The following is a 25,004-nucleotide window of genomic DNA, read 5'->3' on the forward strand; positions in this document are numbered from 1 at the left end:
ACTTGTGCAAAGCTTGACACTAAAACTCTTCTTTATTTGCTCTGTAAATGAATTTATAGCTTGCTCACTTCACCTAGACTCACTACTGGAAACAGATAAGGAAAACCAAAGGAACAAGAAAAAAATGAACCTACAAGAGACTCCCCAAAAACATGAACCCGTCTAATGGCCTTGATTTCCCTTTTTATAGAAGAAAAGGGAGAAACAAGATTCAGGCCAAAAGACGCACATCAACATCAAATTTACTCTTAGCAATTAGGTTTAAAAGGCCATATGCAATTCTGTTACAAAGATATTCTATATCCATGCGTTGGCACCTGTGAATCAATATTTTCAACTAAAAATTGGTAGAAGCAAAACCTATTGAGCTGCACCATTATCACCTTGATGCTTTCGGATGGAGTGTGAGATGTTACATTTTGTCCAACAAGAGCATATCCCTTCTTGGAAGGGATACTTAGTCCTGACAAGAAGAAAAGTCACCTCTAAAATAGAAGAGGACCTCAAGCCTTCATGCCTAGGATCAAAGAAAGTGGAAGGAGGAGCTACAGGGGAAACATAATATGTTGGGGAGGGGTAACAACTTCCATGCAGTCAAAGAGATGATTGGTTGCCATTCCCCACCTAAACAAGTCCTTCTTTCATTCCTTTGCAGGCTCCTTCTTAGAACTACCTGCCATCCAGTGTCAGAGTAGAAGAAGAGGTTGTACCATGCGTGGCCTTTCTTCATAAGAAAAGGTTTTCATGCCCCCTCTGGTAATCCTTCTCACTTTCACAACCCCTCTGAACATAAACATACTCACACATGAGAAAAAACATCCATCCGTTATCATAGAGCATACAAAAACTCCATTTAGAACCTCCCTCAAACATCATCTTCCTTGTAGAAGAAAGAAATGCTCTTAGAAAATGAAAAGGCTTCTTTTCTCTCGTACCAATTAATTCACCACCGTATTGTATTTATAATAAAAACACTTCATCTGGTGATTCTCTTTCACATGAAAAATCATCATTCCAGTGCTTTCAACTCAACCTGTCAGCTATGGATTCTAGAAATGATGCCTATCAAATCCACTATATTCCTGGCAAGGCTCATCTTGTGCAAATGATTTTGTTTTTATTTTATTCTTCCTTGAGTGTACATTTTTTCCCTTTAGAATCCACATGAACAGATGATCTCTAAATTTATTGGGGAACCCATGATCCTTCATCTCTAAATCAGAAGCTATCCCAATCCTTTCACACCTCTGAGACATCATCCTTGCTTGTCTAATCAATTTTGACTGAGTAGAAAATTTCAAATTAGTCCTTCAGGAATGAGTCGGAATCTAAGTGTCCTAACTTGTCACTATCTGTTCCAAGTCGACAAGCCTATATTTTGTTCATCCTATCTTTCCCGCATGGGTGACAACCAATACCTTTAATGACCCTTTTAAAATAAATTTGAAACCCAACAGTAGATCTTGCCCATCTTGGAAAATAAAATGATTACTAATGGTCAATATGGCAATTGACCCTCAATTGAGGCTTGTGGATCCATTACATGTGTGACATAGCAGTGCCTTATCATCTTTTATCCTAACACTATCAGTAGCCTCACTGTTAGTCTTCTTGGTCAGCCTGGGACATGTGGCATCATCTCATGATGCCTCGGTCCATAACCTTGTTGCAAATTCTATCCCATGGATACGAGGGCCATCAGATATGTTTGCAATTTACCTTGCAACCTTAGTGCCCGCTAACCTTTACAAATTAAGAACCGAGTACCTTTTCTCCCAGATCATAACATCACTGTCCATTTGAAACATGTGCAAATTGATAGGGCCATTAGTAAACCAGTCTTTACCTCTTGAGAACCAGTAACATGAGGTCTTGAAAAGTCAAACCACCAGCTTTCCCCTCTCTACCAAAAACATGTTGCATAATCATGTGATGCCACAATATTTATCTTCCCTACACTTTCTACCATGGGGAAGCATGGACTATAGGATCTAAACAACCTTTATCCATTGGCCAAAATACTTAGAATATTAGACTTAGGAAAATATAAGGGGCCTATTGAAGACAACTTAATACTTAGGAAATAAAATGGCCCCGCCAACAGTAGCCGACCCTTGGCTTAAGTGGAGAACAATAATGACAAAATATAACAAGGTTAGGGTTTTTTCTTCACAAGACTTAATCGGATATTCAAAAACCCTAAACCCTATACCTTGAACTTTGACAGAGGGAAAAATAAAACCAGAATGACTAATATTTTGGCACAAATATGAAAAATCATGTGCAGTTATTTTTAGGACTATTAGTGGCTCTAGTTGGGGATGTTCACTTCACAGGAATGAGGTGATAATTCCAAAATCTTTGGTGAAGCAGACCAGTTGTAGAGCAGACCCAAAATAAATTACCTGGATAGGGCAAATTCAATAGAAGGAACTCCCAAAAGAATCAACTCTCTTACTGGTACATACAAATCAAACTGTTATCAAGAGGAGGAAAAGGATCACATTTGATCCTTTCATGTAACTGCAAATCATCAAGCCGAAGAAAGACTTCGGCCTCTTGCTCTAAATCCCATTTGATATCAACAATATCAGCAACAAAAGGAAACTTGTCATTGTCATTTAACATCAATTCAAGTATCAAATCTTGATCATCATAGTTACCTATTTCAAAAGTTGATGCAATAGTGTCCAAACTCTTAATTGTTTCTTCATATAAAGGGTTAAGAACCATATGAAAACCCTTCTAAAAAATATTAGGACAAAGCACTAACAAATCCATATCTGCATCCTCATCAAACAATGCATTAAAATTTTCATTAAAAACACTGCTCATCTTAATTTCACATTCATTTTCAATAGGAATCAAGGAGTCACAATTTGAACTAGAACAACTTCTAGCATTATAATCCTCACAAAACAAATGCTCAATGTCATGGGCTTCAAAAAAGTTGTCATGACTATTTTTACCCTTTTGAACTAAATCCCTCTCAAACATATAGGCCAATTCAAGGGCATTTTTGTGGTGGGAACACTGAAAAACAATATGATCCACAGTACTAAAAGTGGCTTGTAATGGGACAACTTCTTCATTGGTACACATCATGGAGCTTTCTATCTCAATAACATCATCAACTAAAATTTGTAGCACCATATCCTTCAAGTGCTGATCGTCACACATAATTGATTTATGTGAGAATGAATCAATGTCATTAGAATCTTGCACACCAACACTACTTTCATCAAATATGTAACTTTTTAATTCCTCTTTATATAAGCTATTAGATTCATCTAAACCATAAGACTACATAAGGACCTTTTGTGTACTCTCCTCGCTGGAAACACTAATATTGCTATCACATGGTAGAGTATCTGACATTACCTCCATTTCTGTATCATTTATGTCATATAATTTCTCGTCAACCTTCTTTTCAATAGCATGAGGAGTAACCATTGTCTGGGACAAGTCCTCTTTGCTCATACTTTTGTTCAAATTATTTGTCATAATAGGGTTAATGTGATCAATAGGGATGTAGATGCTTTGCCATTGATATTCATCTTTTTTCTCATACCTTTCTTCAACACTTAATGTCTTGGGATCACATACCTTTGCAAATAGATGACCCTTAGGAATTCCATACTTCAAGTTGTTCTCAATGTCCATTGCTATCCTATAAGCCTGATGCAAGGTTTTGGGGTCCTTTTCTCTCAACAAATAACTCACTTCCTCATCAAATGAAACCAATTAAGGAACCAAACATACTACATCATTTGGCCTATAACAGCTAGGAATGTCATCCAATGTTCCTAGCAAATCTAAGGTTGAAAATAGGAACTAGCTCATCCTCTTCCCTCTGAACACCCATGAATCTTTTCATAACTAAAGTTGGACTAATTCTCTCACCAAATCGTTCCATGAATGCTACCTTTAGTTCATCCCATGAAGAGACAGTGCATGCTGGCAAATAAGAAAACCAATCCCTAGCATTTTCCTTCAAAGATTGGACAAAAATCTTCATGAAGACATCTTCCTGACTTATCTCAAAATCTCCCATTAATTAATAAAAATTCTTCAGATGTTGATGTGTTGATTTTGATATTTTCCTATTGAATTCTGGTAGATGTTCCCTAACCTTAATAGGAACAAGGCTTGGGAAACCTTGGATACCATTAAAAATTAATGACTTATATCTTTCCATAAAGAAAGCTCTGTTGTGATTTGACAGAGGTTACACACTTTGCACATTTACACTTGACATTTCATAGGGAGGTACATGCACATAATACATATTTTCATTCATTTCTCTACTTCTTTCCTTTATCACGATCTTAAAATATTACAATGCACAACTCAAAACACACTTCATCCAATTTAATACAAAATGTGAAAATTGTGTCACAAAAGTATGTAAAACAATCACTACTATTCCCTTCCTTAGTGCTTTACTCACTTAATAGGGAAACATTTTTTACACATAATTTTCATGATAATATACTTGACTCATGAAAATAAAAATACTTGGAAATGTTGAAGTTTCTGCTACCTTCTTTAATTGGGGATTCAAAAAATCACCCTCAATTCTTCAAATCTTTAACATTGATCTCTGATAGAGTCGTCACCTCCTTGCAAAGGACAAAAATTCTGATAACTCAATGATGAGAGAATAGTACCAAACTGGTACTAAGAGGGGGGGGGGGTGAATCAGTACAGACAAAAATACAGTCCTAAACCGGTTTGACAACAGACACTTCAAATGATTGGTAGACAGTGACACCAGTTTGAAATAGAGTGCAACCGGTAAAGCTAAGAATGTTTGAGACAAGCATTAACCGGTTACTCACTTAGCTTATCACTCAACATGAGACTACACTACCATTTCACTCTTATATATAAATAGGTAATCTATCATCAGATCATAATAACAACTTGTTCAACATGTTTTATCAACAGGCATAAAACATAGAACCATCATATGCTTGACAGACAAAAGCAAAGCATCACAAGATAAAAGCATCACACATGACACACATATTTTTCACGTGGAAACCCAACTAGGAAAAACCATGGTGGGGATGAATACCCACAAGCTATTTTTGAACTCTTTAGAAGTTCGCTTTGTTAGGAGCCTTCTCCGATTAGAGACATTACAATAGGTTCTGCTAGGAATCGATCCTGTTAAAGATCACCTGGTTAAGGGATGGCTACAATACCTGGTTAAGGGTTAAACCTTGTTAGAGGATTTCAAGAACTCAATAGCTAAAGGATTCCAAACTTAGTAGCTTTGAATTACCCTGTTAAAGGATTTTCAGCAAGCCGGTTAAGGCTACCCTGTTAAGGGATTTTCCAACTATTGAGGTGGTTAGAGATCAACAGGTATTACAATGATCTGGTAACAACACTTAATGCCAATGCAAATCCACTTAAGCTCCTCTTCACCTTTTGCACTTACACTCTGCAGGTATCACTTCTCTCCTTTTGGTCTGGCAAGAATTACGTATCCCTTCTCTCGGATACACACACACACCTTTTGCCAATAGCCTCAGAAAGAGACACAACATCAACCTTATAGGAAAATAGATAGGTTGGTAGCAGGTGAAATCACAAAGCTGGTTCCCACTTTTGCCAACGAAGGAATTTGGTGAAAGTGGGAACTTTGATTTTCTAGGTGTTCGAGTGAAATAGTGGTATTCGCTCGAACTACCCCTGGGCGTTCGAGTGAACCACGTTGCAGACCTAGGTTTGCTCGAACCATGGGTGACTTTGTACGGGCTGAAATCAAGCCTATTGGTTCGAGTGAATGGGGGTTCGCTTGAACCATAAGGGATTCGAGCAAACCCCATTCGCTCAAAGTACTATTTAATTGAACCCTCCAATTTGAGGTTTCTCCCAAAAATTTTCAGAATTCTGAAGAATTAATGACTTCGGAGCTCTGGTTCAAAGAACGAATGAAATAATCTTGATAACCCAAAATATTAGATGGTAGTACTCGGAACAAGCTTTCCAATGAGTATAATTTTGTTATATTTTGAATTTATTATGTTATTTTTTTAATTTTATGGAAAACTGGTTTTTCATCGAACATGAACTTCTCTATTCAACGCATTGGGAAAAATAAGAAACTAATTCAAAAAAAATTTGAAAAATATCTATGCCCCTGGTATTGATGTCTTCTTTCTAACAAAAAAAATAAAATTGAATTTCAATTTATATAGAACAAGTTATGTGTTCAAACGTAAACCTATGTCTGAATTATGACTAGTCGGACTTCAAAACTTTATATGAAAAATATTGAACATATCACTATAAAACCAAATGCAAGCCCTGGACATTGATGTTACAAGCCAAAATTCGAAAGAATTGAGTTTTTATCATTTATAGAAAAAAAGTTATGGGTTTCGGGAGGCACCTCACTCTTAAAAAATGTAGTTTGCTGTAAAAAACTACTTTTCGAGGGAGATGGAATTTTTTTAAAAAAATCCTTCAAAAAAATTTGAAAAAAATGTATATAGAATCTACAAACAAAATGCTAGAAATCACTAATTTACATCATCTTCAAATTTTTAATAGTTTAAAAGTTATAATTCTCGGAAGTTGAAGATTATTTTAAAAATGTACATCTCAGTGTCAAAAGTGGCAAAAAAGTGGGAACCATTATTGTGAGTTTACCCTAGCATAAACCCTAAACCCTAAACCTGTTAGGTTAAGGAATTCAAATGGTTCAATCCTGACCATTGAGAACACTTCATTAATTGCAATAGTCTTGATCCAATCTCAAGACATTCTCCATCATCCATTTTCACCGATTTCATGGCAGTTGATAACCCATCACACTTTATCACTATTTTACAGACTTTGCACATTCTTGAGGTAGATAGGAACAATCTCCTTCATGCAAGATCCTTCACGCACACAAGGCTGATGTGGCAACATGATCTGTTCTTCATTACAATGCTAACTCATCACACAATGTCACCAGTTGAGCCATATAGGCTTGAAGCACATCAACTGGAAACCCTAAAGTTGAGACTACCAACCGGTAGTTATACAATGCTTCCATGTACCCGTTCCCATAACCATATGCCGGTTCACCTTGAACAAGCACACTGCTTCACTTTGGCACAAATGTCGGTTCACAGTGTTATACCGGTTGTCACATATGCCAGTTCACACCTCTTCAACATATTGACATCAATGACAACATACAATGTCATTATGTTTACATACCAGTTCACCAAATGCCAACAAATTCAAATAGTTGGAATTTCTTTACAGGTCAGATTCATTTCAAACCAACACTGCAATAAATCCTTATCATCATATAACATCATATGGATTCCATCCTCAACTTGTGAGGGTACTTCACCATAAGAGCTCAAATCTACTTCATCTCCACTGCAAATTCTTTGGTTCTTCCCAGTTCTTCTTACAACAATGCACACTGGTGCAGAGATCTCATATTCACCACTCACAACTTGTGAGGTATTATGAAATAATATTGAAAAATGGACATATCTATATAGAACTTATTGTCACAAAATGGGAATGCAAAACTGGATTCTTGGAGATATTAATTGCACTAGTATTGTCACAAAATATACTTACCGGTTCAGATACAGGAACTTTGAAGTCATTTAATACATGCTTCATCCAAATTGTCTGAGTGCAGTTCATGGAAGCTGCAACATACTCAGCTTCCATTGTAGACTGAGAGATACAACTCCACTTCTTACTCATCCATGAGACTAGTATACCACCGAGGAAGAATGCACCACCGATTGTTCTCTTCCGATCATCAACATTACCAGCCCAATTAGCATCTATGAACACTTTCAAGTTGAAATCCTTGTTGTATGGATACCACAATCCATAGTCAATAGTTCCCTTCAGATACCTAAGAATCCACTTGACTACAACCAAGTGGGATTCTCTTGGACTTTTCTAGAACCTTGCAGTAATGCCAACCGCATGTGCAATATCCGGTCTACTATGCACTACATAATGCAATTTACCAATCATTGATTAGTATTCCTTTTCATCAACCAATGCAGAGTCATCCTCTTTGGATAGTTTACAACTGGTCACCATTGGTGTACCAACCGGTTTTCTATCTTCCATGCCAAAAGTCTTCAACACTTCTTTAACATATTTGGATTGAGTGATAAAGATTCCATCCTTCATCTGCTGGATCTGCAGTCCAATGAAGAACTTAATCTCCCCTATGAGTGACATTTCAAACTCTTTCTTCATCTCATCTGCAAATTCATGACTCATCTTGTCATCTCCACCAGAGATAATGTCATCAACAAATACCTCATAGATTAGGATCTAATCTCCTTCAAAATTCAAGTAGATATTGTTATCTTCACTTGTTCTTTCAAATCCAATCTTCACAAGATGGGAATACAAACGTTCATACCATGCCCTAGGTGCCTACTTTAGTCCATATAGAGCTTTATGTAGCCTACATACTATGTCACTGTCTTCAGATAGGGAAAACCCATCTGGTTGCTCAATATACACCTCCTCTTCAAGTACACCATTTATGAATGCAGATTTTACATCCATTTAATATACTTTGAAACCTTTAAAAGTTGCATATGCAAGAAGCATACGGACCCCTTCCAATCTGGCTACAGGAGCAAAGGTTTCTCCATAGTCTTCTCCTTCTACTTGAGCATATCCTTTGCATACCAATCTGGCTTTGTTTCTAATCACTATGCCATCCTCATTCAGCTTATTTCTGAAGACCCATTTGGTACCAATGACATTTTTATGCTTTGGTCTAGGTACCAAAGACCATGTACCATTTTTCTCTATCTGGTCAAGTTCCTCTTCCATTTCCTTGATCCACTCTTCATCTTTATGTGCCTCTTTAAATGATTTAGGCTCAAATTCAAAGATCATACATGAGTTTTCTCTGACCTTTCTTCTTGTAAGGATTCCTGCATCCTTATCTCCTATGATCTAATTAGGATCATGTTTCAACTTGACATACTGAGGAATGGTCTTGATGGATTCCTCTTGCTTTTCTTCTTCATCCTCATCTCCATCAGTATCAGCATCTGCATTTGCTGGTGTAGGAACACTATTACTGGTACTTGGTTGACTGACAATCAGTTCCCAGAAGGTTGCAACCGGTTTGTTTACTGCTTGCTCACTGCTAGTTTCCTCAGTTTTCTCAGAGGTTTCATCAACTCTTACATTGATGCTTTCCATAATTCTCCGAGTCCTATTGTTGAAACACTTGAGAGCTTTGCTCTTGGTGGAATATCCAAGGAATATTCCCTCATCACATTTCGCATCAAATTTACTCTGGTGTTCACTCCTCTTGATGTAACATTTGCTGCCAAACACTCTAAAGTAGCTAACCATAGGTGTCTTACCAGTCTAATACTCATAAGGAGTTTTATCCTTACCTTTCTTGATGAGTACCTAGTTCATTGTGTAGACTGTAGTGCTCACTGCTTCTCTCCAAAAGGTGTGAGTCACCTTTCCTTGAATCAACATGGTTCTAGCTACTTCAACCATTATCCAGTTATTCCTCTCTACTAGGCCATTCTGCTGTGGAGTCTAGGGGGCAGACAATTGTCTCGTGATGCCATGTTCTTCACAATACTTGTTGAATTCACTGGAAGTGAATTCCCCTCCTTGATCAGTTCTCAGGCACTTGATCCTTTTATCACTTTCATTCTCCACTAAAGCACTGAAAGCTTTAAACTTTACAAAGGCTTCAAACTTGTCTTTCAAGAATGTGACCACATCATTCTTGAGCAGCCATCAGTGAGAATCATGAAGTACCTATCACCCTGCACACTTCTAGTTTTCATAGGACCACACAAATCAGTATGCACAAGATCAAGAAAGTTGTCAATAGTGAAAGATTTACCTTTAAAGGTTGAGGAAGACATTTTCCTCAATTGACACTCTCTACACAAGGTATTATCCAATTTTCTTATCACCGGCAACCCTCTAACTGCCTTGATCTTACTAGCTTTCACAATGTTATCAAATTTTACATGGCAGAGTCTCCTATGCCATATCCAGTTATCATCAAATTTTGCCATAAGACATGTACTTATATTTGCATTCAGATGAAATAGGTTACCTTTGGTCTACATGCTGATGGCCACAAATTCACCATTCTTTCCTTTGATTCTGCAAACTCCATTCTTGAATTGCAGAGTGAGGCCACTGTCATTCAGCTCGGCAACACTTAGAAGGTTGTGTCTAAGACCATCAACCCAATACACATGTCCACACTACTCTTTCCATTTAGAGAGATGGACCCTCTACCTTTGACCATGCATGGTACATCATTTCCAAAGAAAACCACACCACCATCATACTCCTCCAAGGATAGAAACTTGCTCTGGTCACTAGTCATATGGTGAGAACAACCACTGTCAACGATCCACTCATTGGAATTATCAAACCGTGAGACAAGAGCCTTCTTATCTAACACATCTTCTTTGACAACAACAAACACAATATCTTCATTTTCTTCATCCTCTGATTCTTCATCTGTGACACCTTCATCAACTGCCACAAAACAGTTTCTCTGGTTTCCTCCTTTGAATTTCTTGAACCTTTCCAGTTTGTCCTTATTGTCGCCATTAGGATAGTTTACAACAATATGTCCTATCTGGTTGCAAGAAAAGCATTTCAAAGGTAGCTTACCTTTGTATTTGTCGGTTCCTTTTGGAAGTTTCCTAGAAAGGAGAGCTTCAAATGCCATTAGAATCTCCTCATCATCCATTTCTCTGCTTTGTCTTGGTTCACCACTAGTGCTAGCTTCTTTTCCTTTTCTAGATGGTACAACAGAAGCTTTAAAAGATGATTTAGTCTTTTGAACGCTACCATCAAAACTATTTATCTCATAGGCTGTCAACTTTGCTATGATGGAGTCTAAGGATACCTTAGTCTTGTCTATTGATCTCAGCTCCTGAATAGCAGCAACCCTTATTGAATAGACCGAAAATAGGGATCTCAGGACTTTGCTTACCATAGTGGCATCTTCTATTTTACCACCTACACTCTTGATATCTCCAACAATGGTTTTGATCCTTATTCCATACTGTTGAATGGTCTCACCTTCAACCATCTGCATATCTTCAAACTTCCCTCTAAGGCTTTCTTCCTTAGCTTGTTTTACATGCTCATCACCACCATAGATATTTTCAAGAGTATCCCATACCTCTTTGGGATTTACCTTATCCTGAACATCAATAAACTCAATGTCAGATAAACTACAAATTAGGGCTTCCATGACTTGCCCATTCTCCTGCATCTCTCTCTTTTGGTCATCGGTAAGGGTACCGGTAGGAGCAACATATATAGTCTCAACATAGCTCCAGTGTTGAGCACCCATGCTTCTGATGAATATCTTCATTTTGTCTTTCCATATACTGAAATTTTCTCTGTTAAACTTTGGATCTTCCCTCTTCATCATTAGATTGGGATCTTTACCTCAAGCGGTTAAGCTTATAGCACAGAGGACCTGGAAGACACTCTGATACTAATTGATAACTCAATGATGAGTGAATAGTACCAAACCAGTACTGAGAGGGGGGGGTGAATTAGTACAGACAAAAATACAGTCCTAAGCTAGTTTGATAGCAGACACTTCAAATGACTGGCAGACAGGGACACTGGTTTGAAACAAAGTGCAACTGGTAAAGATAAGAATGTCTAAGACAAGCATTAACTAGTTACTCACTTAGCTTATCACTCAACTCGAGACTACACCACCATTTCACTCTTATACATAAATAGGTAATCTATCATCATATCATAATAACTCATTAAACATGTTTTATTGACAAGCATAAAACACAGAACCATCATATGCTTGATAGACAATAGCAAAGAATCACAAGATAAAAGCATCACACATGACACACATATTTTTCATGTGGAAACCCAATTGGGAAAAACCATGGTGGGGGTGAATACCCACAAGCTATTTTTGAACTCTTTAGAAGTTCGCTTTGTTAGGAGCCTTGTCTAGTTAGAGACATTACAATAGGTTTTGCTAGGAACCGATCCTATAAAAGATCACCCGGTTAAGGGTTAAACCTTGTTACAGGATTTCAAGAACTCAATAGCTAAAGGATTCCGAACTTAGTAGCTTTGAATTACCCTGTTTAAGGATTTTCAGCAAGCCGGTTAAGGCTACCCTGTTAAGGGATTTTCCAACTATTGAGGTGGTTAGAGATCAACAGGAATTACAATGATCTGGTAACAACACTCAATGCCAATGCAGATTGGCTTAAGCTCCTCTTCACCTTCTGCACTTACACTCTGTAGGTATCACTTCTCTCCTTTTGGTCTAGCAATAATTATGTATCCCTTCTCTCAGATACACACACACAACTTTTTCCAATAGCCTCAAAAAGAGACACAACATTGACCTTATAGGAAAATAGATAGGTCAGTAGCATAAACCCTAAACCCTAAACCTATTAGGTTAAGGAATTCAAATGGTTCAATTCTAACCGTTGAGAACACTTCATTAATTGCAACAGTCTTTATCTAATCTCAAGACATTCTCCATCATCCATTTTCACCAATTTCATGGTGGCTGATAACCCATCACACATTATCACCATTTTACAGACTTCGCACATTCTCGTGGTTGATAGGAACAATCTCCTTCATGCAAGATCCTTCACGCGCACAAGGCTGATGTGGCAACATGATTTGTTCTTCATTACGATGCTAACTCATCACACAATGTCACCGATTGAGCCATACAGGCTTGAAGCACATCAACCAGAAACCCTAAAGTTGAGACTACCAACCGGTAGTCATACAACGCTTCCATGTGCTGGTTCCCATAACCATATGCCGGTTCACCTTGAACAAGCACACCGCTTCACTTTGGCACAAATGCTAGTTCACAGTGTTATACTGGTTCTCACATATACCGGTTCACACCTCTTCAACATATTGACATCAATGACAACATACAATGTCATTATGTCCACATACTGGTTCACCAAATGCCAACAAATTCAAACAGTTGGAATTTCTTTACAAGTTAGATTCATTTCAAACCAACACTGCAACAACTCCTTATCATCATATAACATCATATGGATTCCATCCTCAACTTGTGAGGGTACTTCACCATAAGAGCTCAAATCTACTTCATCTCCACTCCAAATTCTTTGGTTCTTGCCACTTCTTCTTACAACAATGCACACTGGTGCAGCGATCTCATATTCACCACTCACAACTTGTGAGGTATTATGAAATAATATTGAAAGATGGACATATCTATATAGAACTTATATTGAAAGATGAATTACAATAGATTCTCCGATAATATTTATGAGAATTGACTAAAGACAACAAGAGACAGATTAAGAAACTCATCACTCTACGAGTCAAGAAGTTTGGGTCCTATGACGCAAGAGAAAATATCAACCATCAAATCATAGGAAGAAATGGAAAACTCTATGCAATAAACAACTTAGTTTCTTTTCTAGATATTCCAGATAACTATTTTCCCAACAGAGTCGCTATTTTTGTTGGTTCCTAAAAATTAACGGGTTTACACTGTTGCAAGGCAAAGCCCAAGCTGATTCCTCCAAATACTTATGGAAAGCCACTTCCAACTATAAATATCCTTCAGGCTTGGACCAACTATGACAAGGATTCTGTAAATCATTCTATACTTTGGGCTATGCAAGACCCAAGAGGGTAATCCCTTTAGTGAATTTCTTGATCTCTACACCACACTCAAAAATTCACTAAAACTAAGAAGATAATCTCATGAAAAGGCTTGATTAAAAGGGAGAATTCTCAAGGATGGAAAATCCTTTAGTGATCCTCAACCTACCTAGAGAGATTTATCAATGAAATCAAAACAAGGCTGATCACTAAAGATAGTTACAAGCAGTGATTGGTGCCTTACTCCATTGGGTACCTAAAAATACAAAATTTAAACTGAAAAATATGGCATAATTCCATCTAATAGTATAAGATCTAAGATAATACCACCTTACAATATATCTCATTTACAATCCTAACCCAAACTTCTTATCAAAATTCCCTACACAAGCCCTATCATTCTACAACTCTATTTAAGCAATTTAATTGACCTCTTGGAGAGAAATACATACATCACAACAATGCGCTAAATAAAATAAACCCTTGGTTGATTTTACACAAAAAACTGATAGAATCATACAGTGGAGAGAAATAGGTCATAATTTTATTTTTATTTGAATAAAAGACTACTTCTGTCACAAGATGAAATTTACATATAACTCCTTCAAGAACCTGTGCAAAGCTAGACACTAAAACTCTTCTTTATTTGCTCTATAAAATTTACAGCTTGCTCACTTCACCTAGACTCACTACTAGAAACAGATTAGGAAAACCCAAGGAACAAGAAAAATCTGAACCTATAAGAGACTCCCCAAAAATATGAATTCATCTAATGGCCTCAATTTCCCTTTTTGTAGAAAAAAAGGGAGCAATAAGCTTTAGGCCAAAAGACACATGTCTGTAACTAGAAAAATGGAATGCATCATAGCAATAAATATTAGCTAACCACAAAGCTAAATTGCAATGAAATAAAATCCTATTACAATCAATAGAAGAATTGAAAACAAGACATTCAAAATAAATGAAAAATCATCACCAATGTCTCTTTCAATTGACCTCCATTGTCCTTCTTTCTCCTTCAAATTATCTTGTTTGTGGATCTCACCTACAAGTGCAAGAGCAAAGTATGAAAGCAAGCAAGATGACAAGATGAAAATTGCAGCATAAAATATACTAGAAGCGTGGTTGATTGATCGAAAATGTGATTGATTCTGAAAATGTGATTGATTCCTCCTTTCATTGAAGAAAATCATCCAATTTATAGACAAATTGGAGAGAGGACAAGATTAGCATGAAGAGATTTGAAAGGAAATTCAAATCAAGAATGGCAAAATTATGACAAATGACAATTTTCTATGCAAGGAGTATGACAAATTATGACAATTATGACAAGTTGCTATGCAAAATGCATGACAAATTATGGCAAGTGGAAGCATAAACATAGGAGAAAATGAGGGAATGAAATTAGGGGAAATATTAGAAAAAATAAAGCAAATAGGAGAAATAGAAATTAGGAATTAGGAGAAATTAGCAAATTAGAAAATTGAGGAAAAAGATGAAATAGAAATTAGGTGAATTAATTAATAGGTTTTCATCCATTAATTAATTCATGAAAGAGACCTAGGACTAAATAAATAGATTTATTTAACCCACAAAGAAGAAGAAAAGGATTAAATGAACAAATCATAAAACCCTAGAAATAAGAGGACAAGGAATTAGGTCAAGATAATAAGAAATTAATGTAGGTTCGATCATGATTCTAATTGAAAAAGGACCAATGTTGATAAATGATTGAGATTTATTGACAAAAATCAATGAAAAATTGACCAAGATTGACAAGGTGATCAAATTGATAGGTGCCAATTGACGAGGAACAATGACTAATCGATCCAATTTGACATGATTGAAAAGGACAAGGATCAATGACGAATCGATCGCAAAATGACAAGATTGACAAGGACAAGGATCGATGATGAATCGATCACAAAATGACAAGATTGACAAGTTGATAATCGCAAATGATTACTAACAAGATAAAGATGATTGACAGATTGATAAGAGGACAAGGATCGACCAAAATCATGACTGAAGATTGCTATCAACAAGACCTAATTCGAAAGTGATAAAAATGAGGAATGCAAAAGAAGGACTCAATGCTCGCAAATGATAAAGACCAAGTGCACAACATAGAAGAAATGTTAATGCGATGTAAGAACCCTAAAATAAGGCAATGCACAAATGTTATATTTTGACTCCACAAGCGTTGACCATTTTTAGATGTCTACATTTTGCCCCTCTTTGAGACAATGTGATTTTAAGCGTTGTTTCAAAGAACAATAATGAAAATGCCCTAGACAATAACAATGACATATGCATGCCCCCTTGAGGAATTGGCCAGAAAAATCCAGAAAAGAGGCCAAGTGATCAATAAGAATGACATAAGACAATAGGTTGGAGATTGGAGAACTAGACCGAACGGACTGCCAAGACTGATGGAAGAAATGTTAGTAAGAAGAAATTAGACAGAGGACAGTTAGAGATGAAGGAAAACATGCTTTCACAAATGCACATAAGTAGGTGAGAACCTTTATTTATTGTAGCAAAGCGGATGCAGAGCATCATGGCATTGAAGGCCAGAGCAGGAACACAACCCCTTTTGCAAAAGAAAGACACATCGCACAGAAGGAATGAGTGAAGCATCCTAGGGTGCATACATCAAGGGTCGAGGTCTATGCAGCGTTCACAAAGTGAACATACTTATCACAAACACCGAATGATATAGTTGCCCCAGTTTGTGACAAACATTCCACAAACAACAAACACAACAAAAAAAGGAAAGGGACCATGAACCATCCTGGTCACTCTAAATCACTCAGTGACATCATCGAGCAACATAGGAACATGATCGAAGCCAAAGATAAATTAGTAAAAAGATAAGGCGCACAAATTCAACAAAGTCAAACAAACAATTTGATCATCAATATCAAAAGTGGAAAACAAGAATGATCATGTTGTTTGGTGTCAGGAAATGCAGTACCCCATCGAAGATAAGACACAATCTAGTTTTGAGTATACCACACCCTGTATAAGACCCATGATAATGTTGACAAGGACCAATGGTAATGTTGATGCTATTTGGATTGATGTGACAACTATGATCAGGTTGAATGCTTGCTTGATCGAACAATTCATTTGTTAATGCGTGATTTCATTAAAGCACAATGTTTGATTAATTGTCGTTGGATGTATGCTCAGCGATCTGTCTATGCACAAAGGGGACCATTTATTGACAAAATGCAAAATGCCAAAGAAATTGCTTTTGGATTTGATGTTTTTCACTTTGTAGGAATTTTGAGTTTTTTACAATTTTTTTGTTCATTTTTCAGGACTTTATTTGACTTTTTAGGGATTTTTTAAGGACATTATTTGATTTTTAGGGATTTTTTATGATTTTGCCCCCAATGTCTAGCAAGGCAAGGAATATGACAGGTGAATAAATAGGCTTTCTAAAATGTTGGTGGATAGAGGGAAGACAAAGGTCTTTTATTATGGAGACAATGGGACAAGGGACTGGATATGACAATGTAAAGCAGGAACATGGCATGAGGGACATGTCAAGAGGTTTTTGAAACTATGTTTAAATTTTGCGTCCTTATGTCAGATCAAGATCAAGGAATGAAAAAGAGTATATGGATAGTGATAAGATATGGATAGGATAAGCAAGACCAAGAATGAATAAGGGATGTGGATTGAAGGTTGAGATTGGCTAAGGGATAGTGGCAAAAAGTTGCAATAAGATAGGGAATATGTATGAAAGTTTGTAATAAGCAAATGGATAAAGACCAAAAGCTATGATAGACTAAAAGCTGCAAACAAGATGCATGATGCTCATGAAGATCCTTAGCCTTGTCAAGATCAAAGGTGGAAAGAGGAAATTGACATGAGGGACAATAGGATATGAAGGGTAATGACAGGGGTTCGATAGGATAATGGAACAATGAAGGACAAAAGGATATGATAGGATAAAACCTATCCCCAAGTATGGTATGCAAGAAGTTCATAGATTACACATGATGCTTGTTTGCTAGGTTTTCATCATGGTACTTGCCCAAGGTGCCTGTTTGCCAGGTTTTCACCAGTGGACGAATTATTTTTGCTTTACTTTTTTTTTTCAATTTTTCACTTTTTTTTTTTTGTATTTTGACTTTTTCAATAGAAGATGAACACATGATAGGAGATTGAAGAAGGACTCAAGCATCTTTTTGTTTGGATAGTAGCCTTGAAAAAAATGGACCATGACCTTTAAAAGTATGCTCAAAGATGTTGGTAGGATAAGGACATGGAAAATAAGATGAAACTAAGGCAAGGATTTATGCAAAGGATTGGATCAAAGGGATCGAAGGATGGAAAATATGCATTGGATAATAGATAGGGTATTGGAAGAATTGGGCTTTAGTGGATGGAAATGTTGGCAAGATCAACATTGGCACACACCTTGAGGGGTGATGGACTGATGGAGGAAGAGTGGGTTTTGGATATGGAGATTTTGATGAAGGAATAGCTAGGGATTTGTTGACATAAGGACCCAAAATGGAAGAAGGAGGTGATGGACAAATTTGATTGAGGCATTGATTGATGCTAATATAAATGATTGAGATTGATTTGAATTTCCTTTTAAGATTACTTTTAGATTTTTAATTAGTTAGATTTTAATTTTGTTATTTAGAATTAGTTAGATTTTTAACTTGTTATTAGATTATTTTAATTTAGATTAGATTTTTGCTTTTTAGATTACAATTAGATTTTTTTTTAGATTAGATTTTAAATTTTGTTAAGTAGATTAAACATTATTTTTGTTAATTAGATTAATGTTTTTCTTTTTGTTAGTGTGTTTTGGATTTCTTTTTGGCAACTAATTTGGAGCTTTTGATGTGTGCAGGTTTGGAGGTTGGCATTTTCATATATTGAAGACAAACATTGAAATTACTGACATATTTGTTGTAGGACGCAGCCAAAGATTCATATTCAAAACTGTGTGTTTGTGATTTCTAAAGTAGTTGTACATTTCATTTCTTAAAGGTTAATGAACACCATGCATGCTTTATCTATTTTTAATTTGATTGCATGTTTTAACCCTTAGAACTGGGCCTACCTCCCGATTTGCCTGGCACTTTGCACAGGCATTGGTGAGAGGGAATGACCCAAAGTGGTGATGAGCTAAAGCCAAGCTCTTTTGAACCACTCTAAATAACTATGGATGCAACGAAAGTTGTAGACAACAGGTGCTGGAATGGTATTGTGACGATTTATTCGCCGGATCAATACCCACCTGAACAGATGCCCTTACTAGAATCTCTTGTTTTTAGATGCCAAAATCCTTCTATCTGTTGGCTCAGGCATTGTGATACATGCATGCCAAAGAAACCTCTCATGTACTCCTCAGTTAGAGATAGCAAGTTCTTGGGAAATGATGCCCCTTGAACTCGAAGCTTGGTATGCCTGAGAAGTGAGTGCACTGTAAGGGGGAGCCAGTGATACCAAGCGTCTAGCTATCTGGCCGAGTGTTATATTTTATGGTTCGAGGATTCAACAGATATTGCCCTTGCCAGCCATAGGATTTGTTGTGAATGTGCTTGATTGTCTTGAGTCAAATTCAAACAAACATTTTGTCTTCCGTGATTGTCAAAGGTTAAATCAAAAACAAACTTTCAAAAGTGCTCATAATCAACTTGGGTTTTCAAAATCAACAACCTTCAATTCAAAACAAAATCCAAACAAAAATCCAAATTTTTCCAAGTATTCATCCAACATTTGAAAATGGCTTTTCAAAACATTGAATGTCTTTGTTTCAAAATTCATGTCACTTTAGGCTAGGTTTTGCATAGTCCAACTTAGGTCCTAGGGCATATTGTCATCTCCCTTCATTTTAGTCCTTTTCATTGCAAGCATCCTCATTTTTCACTTAGGTTCAAAATCATTTCCCTAAGTTTTCATTTCATTTTCATATCCAAGCTATATTTCCATTTAGGTGACATTCGTGCATTATCCTTGTCATGCTAAAATTAGGTCTTGCCTAGGTTGTATTTTGCATATTCCAAGTCATTGGTCTTCACATATCCTTATCATTGTATTGTTATCTTGTCTTGGCTTCATCTTGTCATATCATATCCTTAGATCATTTTCATGTCATATCCTAAGTCATTGTCATAATTATTGCCTTCTTGCATTTAGTCTCAAAAATTTGGTTTGTCAAACTTGAAAAATCAAAACTTTGGATGATACCCTAAGTTGTTGTTAGGGAGTCTTGACCTTGTCTAAAATTTGTCCTTTCATTAATATCATTTTTGTCAAACCTAGCTTAGTATCCAAGCATATAGGTGAGACATTGTCAATTTGTCCTATTGTCATTCGGTCCTTTGTCCTTTAAGGTCTTGGCTTCATTCCAACTTCCCAAGGTTGAGTCTTTAGGTTGCATTCCAAAAACTTTGTCCAAATCTTGGAAAACAACAAAACCATAGGTTGCATTCTTGCCATAGATTGCATTTTCATTTGTTTAGGTTACATTTAGTTGCATATCATACATCATCCTTTTAAAATCAAAAATCCCAAAAACATTGCATAGTGACATGTCTATTGAAACAAGGTTCCAAGCACCAATGATGCAACAAAGTTTGACGTATCAACTGACAATGCAATTGAATTTTAATCCAAGGCAATCACAATTATATCCAACCCAACAACAAGGCAATATCGGTCAAACTTTTTATGATGAAACAGGGCTCCAAATACAAAAACTAGAGGAAAAACTAGTTCGAGAAAAAGAGATCTTGGAACAAAAAGTGAAAAATAGTGAGAAGATTAGATCCCAAATGTCCAAAGCATTTAAAAAATTTCAAGGTTCAAACCCAAAATTTGAGCCAATTGATGTAAAAGCTCTTATCGAACGATTAGACATACCAGCTCTCATCTCTCAAATAGAGATGATGAAACAATTTCAAAAAACAAGCACAAATTTCAATCAAGTCCCAAATCAAAATTCATTTGGTCAAATTTCATTCAATCAAATCTTGAATCAACAACATATCCAACAGACACAACCAATGGTCCAACATATACAACCAACACAACCAATGGTCCAATTTCAACAATATGTCCAGCCAACTGTCAAGTATCAGCAACAAACTCAATGGACAACTCAGTATCAACAACCACAATCACAAATTCAAAAACAAAACTTGCAACACACACCAAGCCAAATTTTGAACATGTCAAACCAATTTGATCAACATCTAGTTCAAAATCAAAACATGATATCAGACCAGAACCAACTCCTTTCCAAACAAGTTCAAATTCCAGATACAACTATGTCAAAACCTCGAAAGAAAGGTGGCCTTATTGCAAGGATCTTAAGGAAATTACCAAGTGAGTTCTTTGAGGAAGATCAAGATAATACAATTATGTCTAGCAATGCCTCATCCCCCCACAAACAAATTGACTCTCCAGTGGCATCTATCCCTACACCTTTAGAAGTTTCCCAAGAACCTTCCATATTGTCCTCATCAAACAATACACCCAAGGATAAAATTACCCAAGGGCTATCCATAATTGATTGCCAAGATAATCCAATTCATGATGCACATTCTTGTCATGTTTCAGAAATACAAGACCCAATGCCACCATGCACTTTATTGCCATTACCTATTTTAGAGGACCCCATTCAAAGTCCCTCTTCCTCATGTTCAAGCATTGATTCCTTGCCAGAATCCATCACAAATGTTCAAAGTGCATTTCCTTCATGCCAAAACATTGATCCCTTATCAGAATCCCCCATGCATATCCAAAGTCCAGCCCCATGTCAAGAGGATAATTTAGAGCATGAAGAAACGTGTCTTGAAACAGATCAAGATCAAGATCCTAAAACCTTATCATCCCATCCAATTGTTGATCAGGACCCCATGTTCCTAGACACTCACGATGATTCCCCTATTCTTGTCCATCCTATCCAAATTCGTATTGACACTCCATTCCCTGAGTAAGATCAAGATATCCCAGTCCATCCAATCCCAAATGATCCCCTTCCATTTCATGAAAAAAATGTCCTTTCAAATCCCATTGACATTCCACTTCCTAAGAAAGATCAAGATATCCCTTCCATCCTTTCCGATGATCCCATTAAAAGTCAAGAGCAAAGCACCTTTAAAGAGGATTCCAATGATCTTCCTCCTTGTCAAGATCAAATTATTCCTTCAAATCCTCCACAAGATCCTTTTGTTCCTCCATATACACTCCAAGATTTCATTTCTTTTGATGATCCCATTATTTCTCCCATTCCATCTCTTGAAGAGCCTGTCATTGATCCTAGTCCACCACACAATCCTAGTCCCCCTCACAATCCTAGTCCCCCTCATGATCCTAATCCCCCTCATGATTCTGATGTGTCAGTGCAAGATGTTCATGAACCCTCGACATGCATAATGGGTTCTTCCACTTTGGTGCAATCCGATCCACTTCAAGATCTCATTATTTCTCTCATATCATATCCACCTCATAATGGACTCACATCTTCTTCCCAAAGAAAAGAGTATCCTACAAGTCAAGATATTCATAAAGGCAAAGGAGTAGATCTCCATAAGCAAGCATCCCTTCATGTTAAAGAAAATATTAAGGGTCATGGCCTCAGTGAAATTCCTCAAGATGTGGGTACCCCTACTAAATCCAATATCCCTCCATCAAAATCAAAACATACACCTTCTCCATCATACTTTCCATCCATCTTAATTTCCATCCATCTTAGGTCCTTATATCCCTTTGTCCTCTATGCAAGGTTGGAAAAGGCACACATCCTTGAGTAAATTTCATCCATCCAAAAGAAGTCCATTTCATTCATATTCATCCATGCATTCCTTTCCCCCTCCAAGCAATTTGGATGCCAAGCATAAAAGTCATAAGTCTAAAAATCCACATGTATTCAAGGATCAACATGTCCAATATAATCGACATGTCAAAACAAAGAACAATATGATCTATAAAGAAAAAGAAAAATCCAAAAGGCCACAAAGGCCCACTGAGAAAAATAAAGCAAAGTCAAAATATATATGGGTTCCTAAATCTCTTGTGCAAGCAATGCAGTCCAAGGAACCACAAAAGCATGAAAAATCAAAAACCATGTGGGTTCCTAAGCAGCTTCTTGAAGCACAAAAATAAAAATCCAACTTGGCATCCAAAATTGATATTACTCCATCCAAACCTCTCAAATTTGTTCCTCCATCACCTCCTTCTTCCATTTTGGGTCCTTATGTCCACAAATCCCTAGCTATTCCTTCATCAAAATCTCCATATCCAAAACCCACTCTTCCTCCATCAGTCCATCACCCCTCAAGGTGTGTGCCAATGTTGATCTTGCCAACATTTCCATCCACTGAAGCCCAATTCTTCAATACCCTATCTATTATCCAATGCATATTTTCCATCCTTCGATCCCTTTGATCCAATCCTTTGCATAAATCCTTGCCTTAGTTTCATCTTATTTTCCATGTCCTTATCCTACCAACGTCTTTGAGCATACTTTTAAAGGTCATGGTCCATTTTTTTTAAGGCTACTATCCAAAACAAAAAAAAAAAAAGATGCTTGAGTCCTTCTTCCATCCCCTATCATGTGTCCATCTTCTATTGAAAAAGTCAAAAAAATCAAAAAAAAAAAAATCAAAAAAAGTGAAAAATTGAAAAAAAGAAAAAAAAAAAAAGACAAAAGAAAAAAGTAAAGCAAAAATAATTCATCCACTGGTGAAAACCTGACAAACAGACACCTTGGGAAAGTACCATGATGAAAATCTGGCAAACAGGCGTCATGCGTAATCTATGAACTTCTTGCATACCATACTTGGGGATAGGTTTTATCCTATCATATCCTTTTGTCCTTCATTGTTCCATTATCCTATTGAACCCCTGTCATTACCCTTCATATCCTATTGTCCCTCATGTCCATTTCCTCTTTCCACCTTTGATCTTGACAAGGCTAAGGATCTTCATGAGCATCATGCATCTTGTTTGCAGCTTTTAGTCTATCATAGCTTTTGGTCTTTATCCATTTGCTTATTACAACCTTTCATCCATATTCCTTGTCTTATTGCAACTTTCTGCCACTATCCCTTAACCAATCCCGACCTTCAGTCCACATCCCTTATCCATTCTTGGTCTTGCTTATCCTATCCATATCCTATCACTATCCATACACTCTTTTTCATTCCTTGATCTTGATCTGACATAAGGACGCAAAATTTAAACATAATTTTAAAAACCTCTTGACATGTCCCTCATGCCATGTTCCTACTTTACATTGTCATATCCAGTCTCTTGTCCCATCACGCAATAGCCCTTGAAAATTGCATCTGTATTGTCTCCATGATAAAAGGCCTTTGTTTTCCCTCTATCCACCAACATTTCAACAAGCCTATTTATTCACCTATCATATTCCTTGCCTTGCTAGACACTAGGGGCAAAATCATAAAAATTGAAAAATGTCCTGAAAAAATCCCTAAAAATCAAACAATGTCCTAAAAAAATCCCTAAAAATCAAATAAATGTCAGGGGAAAAAATCCCTAAAAATCAAATAATGTCCTGAAAAAATCCCTAAAAATCAAATAATGTCTTGAAAGAAATAAAAAATAAAAAATAATCCCTAAAAATCAAATAATGTCCTTAAAAAATCCCTAAAAAGTCAAATAAAGTCTTGAAAAAATGAACAAAAAAATTGTAAAAAACTCGAAATTCCTACAAAGTGAAAAACATCAAAATCCAAAAACAATTTCTTTGGAATTTTTCATTTTGTCAATAAATGGTCCCCTTTGTGCATAGACAGATCGCTGAGCATACATCCAATGACAATCAATCAAACATTGTGCTTTAATGAAATTACACATTAACAAATGAACTGTTCGACCAAGCAAGCATTCAACCTAATCACAATTGTCACATCAATCAAAATAGCATCAACATGGACCATGTCCTTGTCAACATTATCATGGGTCTTATACAGGGTGTGGTATACTCGAAACCAGACTGTGTCCTATCTTAGACGGGGTACCGCATTCCCTGAAACCAGACAGCATGATCATTCTTGTTTTCCACTTTTGACAATGACGATCAGTTTGTTTGTTTGACTTGGTTGAATTTGTGTGTCTTATCTTTTTACTGATTTATCTTTGGCTTCAATCATGTTCCTATGTTGCTTGATGATTCACTGAGTGATTTAGAGTAACTGGGATGGTTCATGGTCCCTTTTGTTTTTTGTTAATGTCAACAACAGATTTACTCTTAGCAATTAGGCCTAAAAGGCCATATTCAATTATGCTACAAAGATATTCTATATCCATGCATTGGCACTTGTGAA

Source organism: Cryptomeria japonica, chromosome 6 (assembly GCF_030272615.1).
Source record: "Cryptomeria japonica chromosome 6, Sugi_1.0, whole genome shotgun sequence".
Taxonomy (NCBI): domain Eukaryota; kingdom Viridiplantae; phylum Streptophyta; class Pinopsida; order Cupressales; family Cupressaceae; genus Cryptomeria; species Cryptomeria japonica.